Below are 13,758 nucleotides of genomic sequence, written 5' to 3' on the forward strand. Positions count from 1 at the left end.
ACAAAAATGCTATAACAAAGTTACTGTTCCTCTACTTTTCCAACATCATTTAAAACTAAACTTTTTAAAAATATAAATTATTAATTTGCCTGCCATTATTGTTTTCCATTGTAACTGTATTTCTAAGCAAATTTGCGTTACTGCTAAAATATTTTTTAATGTAAGACACTTTGTATCAATGAGGAACTGTAATAAGTATAAAAATTAGCAGTATATTCAGATTTCAGTGTCAGCATGAGATGTGATATCACTAACGGTCCCTTGAGATGTAATTTTCAAAACAGTTTCATTTATAAAATCCTGATCTGGGATGTCTTAAGTGGTTAGTAATTGCCAAGTTTCTTCTGAATATCTTGTCATTTAAACATTCAGGACAAAATAAATGTCCAGGGAGTAGGTGTTTGATGTAGCATCCCATATTGGAGTGCCTGGGTTTTAAGTCCTAGTTCTGCTACCAACTGTAGCTTCCTACTAATGTTCACTCATGCAGGGAGTAGGTGATGGCTTATGTATCCGGGTCCCTGTCACTCGCATTCCCCTCTTGGTTTCTATCTCTCTGCCTTTCAGATAAACAAACATTTTATTTTTGGTATAACAGAAGTATCCAATGAAACTCAGAACATCTTTCTAAAAATGAGAAATGTTTTAAAAGATTTATTTTCTTTTCCTTAACACACATTATTCAACAGAAACTAAGGAGGGAATCTCTCTCCCATATTTTCATCTGCCAGACTCTTGTAGATAGGTATGTCAGCTAACATAAAATTATCTCTAAAGGCAAATAGTTATTTTCTATGCCTTTTGACAGAATGGCTATTTTTGAGATGCATTAGTTGTACTGAAATTTACCATACATATAGGAAAATGAAAATAGAAAAGATTGTAAAAAATGTTAAAATTAATGTTAAATTATAGATATTACCATGCAGTTACTACAGAGATTGTAGGCAAGACAGCAAAAATCTCAAAAATCTAAAATATCTGATCGGCCAATATTTTTCAGTAGTTAATTGTTTAGAAGAATGAGATAAAATACATGGAAAAAGTTAGGTGGTAGCAAAGCTCTTGCTTCTATGTGAGTTCAAGGGCTGCCGAATCTCCTCTGTGAAACAAAAGCTTGGACAACTACATTCAATCTCACGTGTTTTTAAACCTCACCATGTCTCTGTCCCATGCCTTTCCATTAGCTCTTTTTCCATTTGTTCACACACTCTCCTCTACAAACACTCATTCTGTGCTCCATGTGTAGCCCTCAACCTGCTCACACTTTCTCTGGGTTTCTGCATGATGCTACTGCATTTTTAATCTGAATATGTACCTTGAAATGTATCTTGAAATTAAGTATTCTTTAAAGATTTATTATTATTCTTATTTTTTTTTTATTGGAAAGGCGGATATACAGAGAGGAGAGACAGAGAGGAAGATCTTCCGTCTGATGATTCACTCCCCAAGTGAGCACAACGGCCAATGCTATGCCGGTCCAAAGCCAGGAGCCTCTTCCGGGTCTCCCACATGGGTGCAGGGTCCCAAAGCTTTGGGCCATCCTCAACTGCTTTCCCGGGCCACAGGCAGGGAGCTGGAAGGGAAGCGGGGCTGCTGGGATAGAACCGGCGCCTATATGGGATCCTGGTCGTGCAAGGTGAGGACGCTGGGCCCGAAATTCAGTATTCTTAAACTGGAGCCCTTTCTATCCCAAAGCCTTCTCCATCTGTGCTGTTCATTTCTTTCGTTGGAGATTTCATGTGCTTTAGCCCCTCAATTCAAACAGGAGTTTTATAATTGATTGATTGTATTCATACTTCACCTCACCTGTATTTAACTGCCACATTAGTATTATCTCCCTCTGTAGCATCTTACAGAGAGCTACTTTATCCTCATCCCATCTCCCATTTACTCATATCTTTTTTGAGTTCTCTTCAATATTACAATGACCTCTATCTTCTTTTGTTTACTCATCTGTTTACATATTATACATCAGAGCATTAGTAATTATACCAGATATTATAATAGACTTTTCCTCACGTCGTCTTAGAATTTTAATTTTATGCAGTCTCTCAGCTTTCCATGAAGGAGGCTGAGGCAGTTAGTACCACAGACTTTTCTGGAACACATGACTAAGGAAAAAAGAAGACACAGGTGTGCTGTGTATGAGCACCAGTCATGGCCACATTCAGCTTATGCGGGCAGGGAAACTAATCCAGTCACGTCACAAAGGGGAAGGATCCAGAAATGGTAGTCCTGCTCAGATGCTCATAGCCTGGAATATAGGTCAACTTGCATTAGCTCTTTCCCTAATGGAAGAGGATTTTCCTCCTCCTGCAAATGAAAATATCCTTATTTAGGTCATATGATTGTAGTACAATAAACTTTGACTGGCTTTAATAAACATGAAAAAATTCAAATCGATACATTAGAAAGAATAACAGCACTAAGAAATTTATAGGGCCCGGCAGCATGGCCTAGTGGCTTAAGTCCTTGCCTTAAAAGCGCCAGGATCACATATGGGTGCCGGTTCTAATCCTAGCAGCTTCACTTCCCATCCAGCTCCCTGCTTGTGGCCTGGGAAAACAGTCGAGGATGGCCCAAAGGCTTGGGACCCTGTAACCATGTGGGAGACCCAGAAGAAGTTCCTGGATCCTGGCTCCTGATCGGCATAGCATTGGCCATTGTGCTCACTTGGGGAGTGAATCATCAGACAGATGATCTTCCTCTCTGTCTCTCTTCCTCTCTGTATATCTGACTTTCCAATAAATAAATAAATCTTTTTAAAAAGAAAATTATAATTATGGAAGATTCAGTATATTCAAAATACAATAATTTACATACTTTTTCAGTGCCCACAATTGGCCTTGACACAAGAATTGCTCTTATTAATTAATATCTTATAGAGAAGAAAGTAAAGGCTGAAAAAGAACAAAGAACTTGCTGAGGTTTATACAGTGCATGAGAGTAGAAGTCAAACCCAGAAATTTTGGCCCCAGAAATAGGAAACTTCACTCTCAGAACACAATGCTTCATTGAAAATGACTTGACAATATTTGAAAGACTTATTGAATTAATTATATGTCCTGATTCCAAGAAAGAAAAAAATGTGTGTATGTGTCTACACAATTTTTGTACCCGTAAATCCAACCAACCAGGAATCAATTTTTTAAAGTAATTGCACTGACTATTATTTTGTTTTGAGTTTTATTTTCTTGTTATTAGTCCCTAAACAGTATAGTATAACAGAAATGCCATGGTACTTACATTCTATTACATATTATGAGAAATCTGGAGATGACTTAGTGCTTGTGGGAGGTTACAAAAAGGTTATGTACACATATTTCATCATCTTTTATAACAGACCTGGCCTTCTGCAGATGTTGGCATCTGGGGAGGGTCCCAGAACAAATGTGCTGCAAATACTCAGGGCCAACTCTATAGAAACACCAAATGCCAAAGACAACTCAGCAGTTCTTTTCAGATGCAGAAATACTGAATAATTAAATAAAGTTAAAAAAAATTGCTTCCTTTCATTTTATTTGTTGGAAAGCCACAGACAGATATAGAAAAACACAGACCTGCCATTCACTGGAATACGCCACAATAGGTAGGTCTAGTCAGTCTGGTCTTCCAAGCAGGCAAATGGGATCCAATCCCACAAATCATCAACTGGGTGCACGCCAGCCAGACGTAAACCAGAACACTTAGATAGGGAATTTGAATCATGCAAGTAGAAACTTCACCTCTGAGCCAACACCAGCCCTAACACTGATTTCTAAGTATCTTATTTTGTGACAAATTTAGCCATCCGAATTCTTTGAGGCTACAATTTACAGCTAACGTATTCTGGCAAGTAGGCATCAAGCTGAAATCCTCATCAAAAATAGATGTCATGTACAGCATCAACTGATGTTCTTTCAGAGTCTTGGGAATAATTTTGCTTATGAATACCCTTAGTATTTTATTCAGGTGAACATTTAACTTCTTTATGCAAATGTTAGAGATAGTTAGGATCTCATAGTACCTAGACAAATACCTGGGTATATTCAAATTTCTCTTTTGGAAAAACAAATCTACCCATAGATACTGTGGCATCCCTTTGTCCAAATGGAATTCAGAGGCTCTCTGTCGAGATCAGAGTGTGAGCCAGGTTTCTGCATTTGCAAATGAAGAGTGCCCATCTCTCTGACTGCATGCCACGTATATAAAGCATGTGGATGGCACCTTAATTGGCAACATGGAATATATGCACTACAGCACTCCTGAGTGGATTCAGCCAAAAATTTACTGCAGCGAAGCATTTACAAAGAGCTCATTTAATTTTTCTGGTTTTTCATTCAGCCAGCTTAAAGGGCAAAATAGCTGGATTTCCTGTTGGCTTTTCAAGTTCCATCATTTTAACAGATTGCTTATGAGATAATCACTTTCATTGTCTTCATAATCTTGAATTTTCACACCTCTCCTACAGTTTGTAAAGACTTTGCTGAGTGAAAGTCTTGTTTTGTACACTCAGTTTTTACAGAAATCTAATAGAAAATAGTCACTAAATTATATCTCTTGGGGAATGTGTTGTGGTGCAATGAGTTAAGTCACTACTTAGGATAACCACATGCTCAATTAGAATGCTTGCTTGAATACAAACCACCTGCTTCCAGCTAGTGCATATCCAGGCTGGCAGCAGCAGATGAAAACTCAAGTACCCAAGTCTCTGACACTCATGCATGGAACTGGAGAAAGTTCTGACCTCCTGGTTTCAGCCTAGTCTATCCCTGGCTGTTCACTTAGGAAGAGAACCAGAAGACACAAGATGTCTCTCTTTCAAATAAGTAAAATAAACTAAAAATATCACGTTTTCTACCTCGTACTTATATACTGGATCTTACATTGTACAGAAATCAGGAAAATAATTAAGGGATGTTTCAGAAAGACATCTAACATGTATTAATTATTTAGTGCTATTAACTAATCATGCCTGAGTCAATTAAAACAATGTACATTCATTATTTCTCAGTATTTGTAGTCAGCATCCAGCTACAGCGCTGTTTCCTGTTCTCTTTTGCTTCACAATTGTCCATGGAGCTGCCAACATGGTGTAGATAAGGACACTTTCTACTTGAAGGCTTAGCTGTGGAAGTATTCTCTTCAAAGTTTTCAATACATCACCTTTGGGTAAAATTCAGTTCCTCAAGAGTTGCTAGATTAAGGACCTCAGTTCTTTGTCGGGAATTGGCTGGAGTTCAGTGTGAGGAATTGGCCATATGAGCCTCTCCAAGATAACATTTTATTGCATCAGTCAGCAAGAGAGAAAAAACCCTGCCAGCTTAGAGTGTAGCCATAATTTTTGTAATCTATGGAAGTGACATTACTCATTTGTTATAGTCTATTGGCTAAAAGCTGGTTACTAACTCAGGCCAAATACTGTGGGAAGCCATCTTGGAAATTGTCTACTTTCCTTTTAATTTTGATAAATAAACCTTTGGGACTAGTTCACCATAGTCAATTTTTCAAGTATTTCAACACAGTTTTAATAATGAAAATTTTCCATTAGTTTTTGATATTTTTATTACCACACTTGCTAGAAAAAAATATAATATGGAAAAAAAGTATATGTGTTAAGAAATTAATAATAGATGACTACCTGAATACTTATATCAAAGCAGTAATATAAAAAGATGCTACTATATCAAATAAGCAATGCTTTCGAGAAAAAATAAGCAAGCAAAGTCATAAGAACAGAATCCCTTTCCCAACTTCTCTCAAGTTAGTGAAGGTTAACTTGGGAAAAAAAGTTTCAAATTTTGAGTGCTGAATATCATGGAAAATTATGGTAATGCCCTTTAGGAGAAAAGGGTAATTACTCAATGATAAGCAATCACATCTACAGTACAAATCTCTCCCTAATGTCAGGACACATATTTTGAAATCATACATGATTTTCATTTAATAATTTTGTCATTTCACTGCACCTTTATTTACTATCTAATTGTAGTTTTGGAGCAATTTAGCATGTATATCTTTATGCTCTATATGCCATGTTGAATTTTACTGTGTTTAGTAATCAAGACACTTAATTTCAAGCTTGATTCATTTTGGATGCTGGGGAACAATCATAATTCTGATGATAATGTCAAGAATCTTTGAAAAGTATTTGTAGGATCATATGTCTTATCTGAGCAATATTCAGAACTGAAAGAAAGAAGTGATTTGCACTTTGGTTATTAGGCTTTTCTAATCCCTTTCATTCTGTGAAGTTAAGCTATAGCCTGATTAATTGAAAATACAAGATGTCAGGGCCTTCCAACCCAATTACAAATATTTTCTGACACTTCCATGAACAAATCTTTTGTTTCCATGGATGCCAGTTATACGGCTCCCAGTTAGCTATCACTATAGCAACATGAAAAAGGAAAAAACCTTGTTGTTGTTGTTATTATTATTATTGCTGGCTCTTAACATAGATCAGAAGAGGAGATCAATACAACCTGACTAATCACTCGAGTGCTAAGAAACATTCTCTCATGAGGATGCTACTACACAGGCTCAGCAGGAAGGTCAAGGAGGTCTTTTGTTTAAATAGGTTAGAGCATCACCTAGGAGTGAGTGGATTCCAACTTCATCTTCTTGTTAATTGCTGAGTATCTATATGAAATACTCAAAAGGTTCACTAGTGCTAATTTTAATGAAAACATGAAGACTTTTTTGGCTAGCCTAAAGCTGGACATAAGCTGAGGAAAAAATAATTAAGTTGTTTTAACTGATTCAACAAAATACTTGCGGGCTAATCTTGATGGAATAGTACAGAATTAATTAGCTTCCCGAGGGTAACAACCAAGGATCTTCCTTTTAGTTTTTATCTACAGTTATCACAATATAGCTGGTATAATTTAGGTAAATTTAAGAAGGTTTTTATAAGTCAATTAAATTTATGGATTTCTACCAAATATCGCAGTAACTTATTTGTTACTATAACTATGCTGTCCCTCATACTTAAAGAATTCGTAATTAACAATATTCAAAATGATCAGCAAAACTAAATATAAATAAAAAATAACTTGTAACATGTATAGGGCTGCAGAGATTGGCAATAACTCAATAAACCCTTGGCATGATCCCATTGTAGCCTGGAAATACACAAAATTCTACACAGAAAATAGTTAACTCTAACTGCAAAATTGTTTTCCTGCTAAAATTCAGAATTATACCTTACTAACTTATACTCAAAGGTGAAATCTCTCCATAACCACATCACAAGTTATGTTATTTTGAATGTATATGTAATGATGCATGTTTATTGTGTAGGTGATTTTTTAACCTTATCTCCTGTGTTGAATACTGTGTTTTAAGGTTGTTTTGTGTGTGGATGAGATTAGTCAACATTCTCCATTAAGAGAGACAAATAAGTATACGAATAAAAGGGGACTTAGTTGATGAATTAGGGCTATGGAGGATGAAAACTCAAACATTAGTACAGCAGACCATCTGCAAGCAGGAGATGTTGGGAAGGTGGTAGCTCATAACAAGTCCGAAAGCCTTTTGAGCCAAATTGACAATGATTTATATGTTATTGTACCAGCAGACGTGAGGAACCTTTTTGGATATTCACAATTAGTAATTTAAAAATCAGCGTGAGAATTGTGATTTGACACCACAACTTAAACCACTGCCTTCAGTGTCAGCATCCCCTGTAGGTACCAGTTCATGTCCCAGCTGCTGCACTTCTGATCCAGCTCCCTGCTAATGTACCTGGGGAAGCAGCAGAGCATGGCTTTCACACTGACTCCTGGATTTAGCCATGTGGGAGTAAACCAGAGAACAGAGTGGAGTGTTCTTAGTCTCAGTCTCTCTCTCTCTGATACATTGCTCTGGGGGATATCTCTCTGTCTCTGTCTCTCTCTCTTGGAGATCTGTCTTTCTCTCTTCTGTCTCTCCCTGTAAATCCACCTTTCAAATAAATACCAAAATCCTAAACATTTGAAAGTAAAGTAGAAATTGGCCTGCTGTAAATAATACTGAATTTTAACTACTGTTTGTGGTTGCTCCACCTTCCCCAACCTCAAAGTAAATTTTAATCCAAAACTATTTCACAGGAAACTTAACTCACAGAAAATACATGTAGGTGAGATCCCCCTTTTCCCACATGTTGTGAGAGTTTACTTTGAAACCTAAAGAGTAGTGTTACCAAACATTGATGTGTGTCTTAATAAACCGTTTAGGGATTCAGACAGCTGGGAATTCCAAATGATTGAAATATTTCAGGGTTCCATGGATTTCATATCCTGAGAAAGACAAAAATGTGTAACTCTACCTGGACTTCAACAAAAACCAAACAGCTAATGTAAACACACACACACACATAAAATAATATTAACAGTGAATTATTACTGATGCACAGAATGGCCTTTTAAAACAAGAGGTGAATACTCATAGTCTTCATGAAATATTTTATAAATACCCTGCTTCCAGTCACCATCTCAGGAACATCATGCTACTCTGTATCCAACTAAACATTGATTGAATATATTGTCTCTCTGTGTGCATAAGCACACAATTTCAAAATTTCCTTTAGCTATATAAATGAGAAGACAGTCTTTCACTTCAATTTCCATTTGCAGTAATTTTTAAAGCTTAACTAACCATCATAGAATTTTTTATTACTCTTGTATTACCTCGAAACCTTAAATAAGCAACCCATTTTTGTCACTTTAATTCACTAGTTATCAAATGCTGTCTGATTAAGAAATTGCTACTTGTGATCAAAAAAATGTTTATGACTGTTGAATTTAAAATTGAATAAAGGGACACAGGTGGAAATCTGTAAATTGTAAGAAAGGACCAGAAAATGCTTTAACATTTCATAGAAAATTTCAACAGAGGATTCCAAAAATGGTTCATAGAAAACTTGTGGTTGAAGCTAAGGAAGTGGGGGATATATCCTAACATAAACTAACACAATGAAAGAATTTTAAATATTTCTCATGTTGAAATACATCGCAATTGTTAGTATTCATTTAAATAGTTTTTAATGATTACCGCTAAACCTAGATTGGCCAATGAAATTGGTATCTTTGGTTAACAATTCCCTATTGTCTAATCAAGGGAACTTAAAATTCCACTTATGTTTTCCCACACACCTGCAATTTTTTCCCCAACTAGAATTTAAGCTCCAAGAAAGCAGAATTTGGGGGATATTCTATACTACCATAAAAATAACAGGCTAAAAGAATGCCTAATATCTACTCAAGTTTTTATAGATCTTCCTTTTAAAATGGTGGACATAATTAACATAAGTTCTTCCTTAAAATTTTAAGTATAAAAAAACACTACTTACTACATGTATGCAATTTTATATAGATTTCCTAGTATCCTTCATACCTAAAATTATACAGCTGTTAAAAAGCAGCTACCAGGTCCAGCATGATGGCTTAAATTCACTCCTTATAAGGGCTGGGATCCCACATGGGTGCCAGTTTGTGTCCCGACTGTTCCTCTTCCCATCCAGCTCCCTGATTATGACCTGGGAGAAAAATAAAGAATGACGCAAAACCCTGGGACCCTGCACTTAAATGAGAGACGTGAAAGAAGCTACTGATTCCCAGGTTTGGATTGTTTTGGGTCTGGCCATTGCAGCCATTTCAGAAGTAAACCAGCACATGGAAGATCTTTCTCTCTGTCTCTCCTCTCCTTAAATCTGATCTGCCTTTCCAATACAAATAAATCTTTTTTAAAAAGTAGCTACCAATTTTGCCTCATCATAGTTGCTGGAAACCACCATTTTATTCTTTATAATTTCTTTTTCGGGTATCTACATAAGAAGAATTATCAGCTTTTGTCCTTCTGTAACTGATTTATTTCATACCCAGTACCATGCTGTTCTATATGGCACGAATCCTTTTAGAAGCAGCTTATATTTAGTAATATGTGTAGACAACTAATATTTTTTTCCCGAGAAATATAAAAAGAGACAGACACAGAAAAGAGGATGGATATGAAACAAAGGGAGAGAAGCTCAGTTTATTCACTGCTCAAAAGCCTTCAGTGGCTGGGGTTGGTCAGGGCCAAGGCTAGGACTGAGGGACTCAATCTTGGTCTCCCCGACAAATACATAGTATGAACTCAATTACTTGATGGATCATCAATGCCTCCTGGGGCTGTATTAGCAGGAAGCCAGAACACAATATTTAATCAAAGCACTCCAATGTGGGATACTGGTTTTTCTACAGCTAGGCAACCACTGGCTCTGTTCTGGAGTTTTCAATAATACAATGCAGTCAAATACCTTTTGAGGGAAGTCATAAAAGGTGGTACAGCTTCCTTTTGTTCCCTTTGTCTCTGTTTTGTTTGTTTGTTTGTTTTGCTTTTATTTTTTTAATTTCAGTTGGTATCCCTAAGCTTAACTACTCTGAAATCATCATGTTGAACAGACCACAGAGAGACTTTGTAATGGCCCGAACAGTCCAAAGTTATCCCAACCTCAGGTTTGCGTTCCTACACCTGATGGCTGAATGCAGAAGAGGTCTCCTTTGCTAAACTGAGTTACATCAGTATTGTTTCAGTGTGTGTGTGTGTGAGTAACTTTTAGTCACACAGATTTATGCACAATAGTAATCATGGTACAACTGTAGAATAACTCCATACAGATCTCTCATCTGCATTTGCAGAAATTTCCATGTTCACTGCCAGTCAACCTGTGATCTACATTTCTTCTCTGTATGTTTGCATTTCATGGACATTTCAAAGACAACATGTTATCTTGTGAGTCCAGTTTTGTAGAATACCTTGTTGTACTCTGTATCTTGATTTCATTATGTTTTATTGTCAAGTAGTGTTTCATCATATCACGAATGTATCGCATCTTGAATTGCCATTGTCCAGTTAATGGACATTTGGAAAATTTCTCATCTGTGGCACAAATAACACTGCTTTGTGCTTTAACACATGTCATTTTACAGACATGCATTTTCTTTTGTCTTGAGTAGGTATATTTAATGTGTTCTGGTTTGTATGCTAATTGAAGTTTACCATTTTAAGAAGGTTGAGTGGGCCTTCTCCCTTAATACCCCCCTTTAAACATGAATGAAACAATATGGGAATAATAGTCTTACCCACTCTCCTATAGCCCTTGAACCTTTTTACCCTAATTAACTATGTAAATATTGTCAAAAACATAATAAAATTAAAAAAAAAGTTTCTAAACCACTTCCAAAGTAACTGCATCATTTTACATTCCTGTCACCAATTCATTTAGTGTCCAAATTTCTCTATATCCTTACCACCAGTGCTGTTTGGGCCCATCCTTTTAGAGAGAGAGAAAGAAATAGACAAAGAGAGAGGCAGAGAGACAGAGAGAGAGAAAGCTGTCCAATTAATACTAAATGATCTCCAAGGTGACAGATTATTTTCCATTCTTCTAAAACTCAAAAAAATGTTTTTAGAAAAGCTCCATTATGTTCAACTTAAAGTAAAAAGATAAATTATTAATAAATGCAGCCGTGTATAGGTGCATTTACAACATACCCTACATATTTGAATATATATGTGCATAGATGTGCATATATATAAAAACAATCTTTTATTTCCAGCAATCTTCCCTCAATGTAAAGCACACAAAGCCTCAGAAAGGAATACATACTGAAATGTTAGCTAGCAACAACAAAGTCACAATGCCTAACTGCCTGTATCTGATTTGTTAGTGCCCTGTGGAAGAGATCTCTAAGGAAAAATTGCTTCAGAGAAGTCTTGACAAACCTTAGCTGGGTAGGTAGCTTCTGATCAGTGGGCATCTTCAATCTGGGGTAAAAGGGTTCAGGGCACTTGTAAAAGCATTTTAACCTGTGATATGCAAACGAGTCTGACCTAAGTATATTCATAACAGAAGGGAAAAAAGAAAAAAACTTAGAAGGCCAAAGGCAAATAAAGATAATTTATACAAAAGACTTTCCCAGACTATAATTTATATAAGATTTCCCAGAAATGTATAAGTTTTCATTAAATTACATGCTTAGATTTTTAGAGAAATAGCAAGTTTATTCCACCTCTTTTAAAATGAAAAACAAGTGTTTTCAAATGGAGAGGTATAAAGGTGATTAGAGGCTATAATAAAATAACGAAAATATAAGGGAGGATGTCCCTATGTTAGGATTACTGAAAATGCCACTATAATAAATTTAGAATAACGAAACATGAAGAAGACATAAAAATAGTTTAATTCAGTCTCTTTCCTTTAAGCAGAATTTAATCTAAGTCATTTTATCAGAAGTATCTGTGATGACCCTATCATTCTCAAGACTGTTACAATTATTAGCAGCGTTATCTGTAGTTTTGCCATTTTAGCCTATATCTGCAAACACCAAAAAAATCCTAATCATTTTAATAAAAATATTGAGGTACAATTTGCAAATTCTTACTTAACTAAATTACTGTTGTAATGATTTAGCCACAAATTCTCATTGGTGTGTCCCTTTAGATAATTCATTGACTAAACAACCAGGGACCGGGATAAGTGTTCAGGAGTTTTCCTAAGATTTCACTGGTGGAAGAGCAGAGTGCAAACTGGCCAAGAATGAACTTCTGTAATAAAATGGCAACATCTGTAGAAGAATATTATAAAACAAAAATCTATTTAAGAGTCTATTTTTGAACGGAACAAGAATACAACACAAGCATAACAAGCTATCATTTAGTCAGTACTTACCACACATCAGTCACTGCCTTACATGCTTAATTAAAATACTACATTAAGCTGAACTTTTACTCTTATTAGAGATTTACAAAGTGTATGGATTTTTGTCTACCTATCTTAAACTCCATGTTCTTAACCATTGGACACCATGAGCTATGGCCACTAAGCTGGGACAGTAAAGTAGAACAGGGTTGATCTTTTTTTTCTATTATATGTTGGTTAATGAGGGGCTTGGGCTACTACCTCTGCTATCCAGCTGAAATTAATCTTCTAGCCTGAATGAATATATGCTAGTGTCAACCTAGGAATTTTTTTTTTTTTTGTCTAAAATTGGGTATGTATAAAGGTAAGCATAATAAAAAAACAAAAGACAAACAAGACAAAATAACTGTTGCTATTGATTGTAGCTTTTATTTGGTAGTTATCTTACACCTAGTATCTGTAATTCTCCCATGCAACTTTCAAGGTTGACTTCTATTTAGATCAGATTTCCCTAACAGCAACCCTTCGGGTGTGAATTCTTCAGCTGGTGATTTGTGAAAGTCTTGTTCTCAGAAAGCAGTAAGAGAGGGGAAGAAGGATGTGAATGGGGAAAATGTATGCAATGGGTAGGAGCTCAGGTACAAGTGCTCAGAGTCCCCTCAGCCTGACCCACAGCAGAATACACTACTGTATCCTTTGTAAGGCCTGCTGTAGGATCCAACCATGCTCCGTTTATTTTGTAAAGGAGGCAGGAAATATAAAAGCAAGCTATTTCGTAAATATGGCTGATGACCAAGAGCATAATTCAAAGCCCGCACTCTAGCCTCTTTTTCAACTATTTTTTAACTCTGGTTAGCATTCCAGTTTTCTGTTACCCAAGCGTGTTCTGTCATTCACAGTCACAGGGTGTAAAAGGCAAAAATTTACACATAGTTAGGATTCTGAAAATCTCTCCTGATCATGTTCTAGCTGCTCTGTGTTTCCCTTTGCTAAGACCATCAGTCCCTGCCATCCAAGGCCTCAGAAACACAGTATTAGTAGCACCATAGCATTGCATAATGGAATGTTCTGCATAGTCAAAGCTTTAAAACTCTTTGGAAAGAGTGGCCTTT

The sequence above is a fragment of the Ochotona curzoniae genome, unplaced genomic scaffold (genome assembly GCF_017591425.1).
Source record: "Ochotona curzoniae isolate NIBS_2020 unplaced genomic scaffold, NIBS_Ocur_1.0 contig_3432, whole genome shotgun sequence".
NCBI lineage: Eukaryota > Metazoa > Chordata > Mammalia > Lagomorpha > Ochotonidae > Ochotona > Ochotona curzoniae.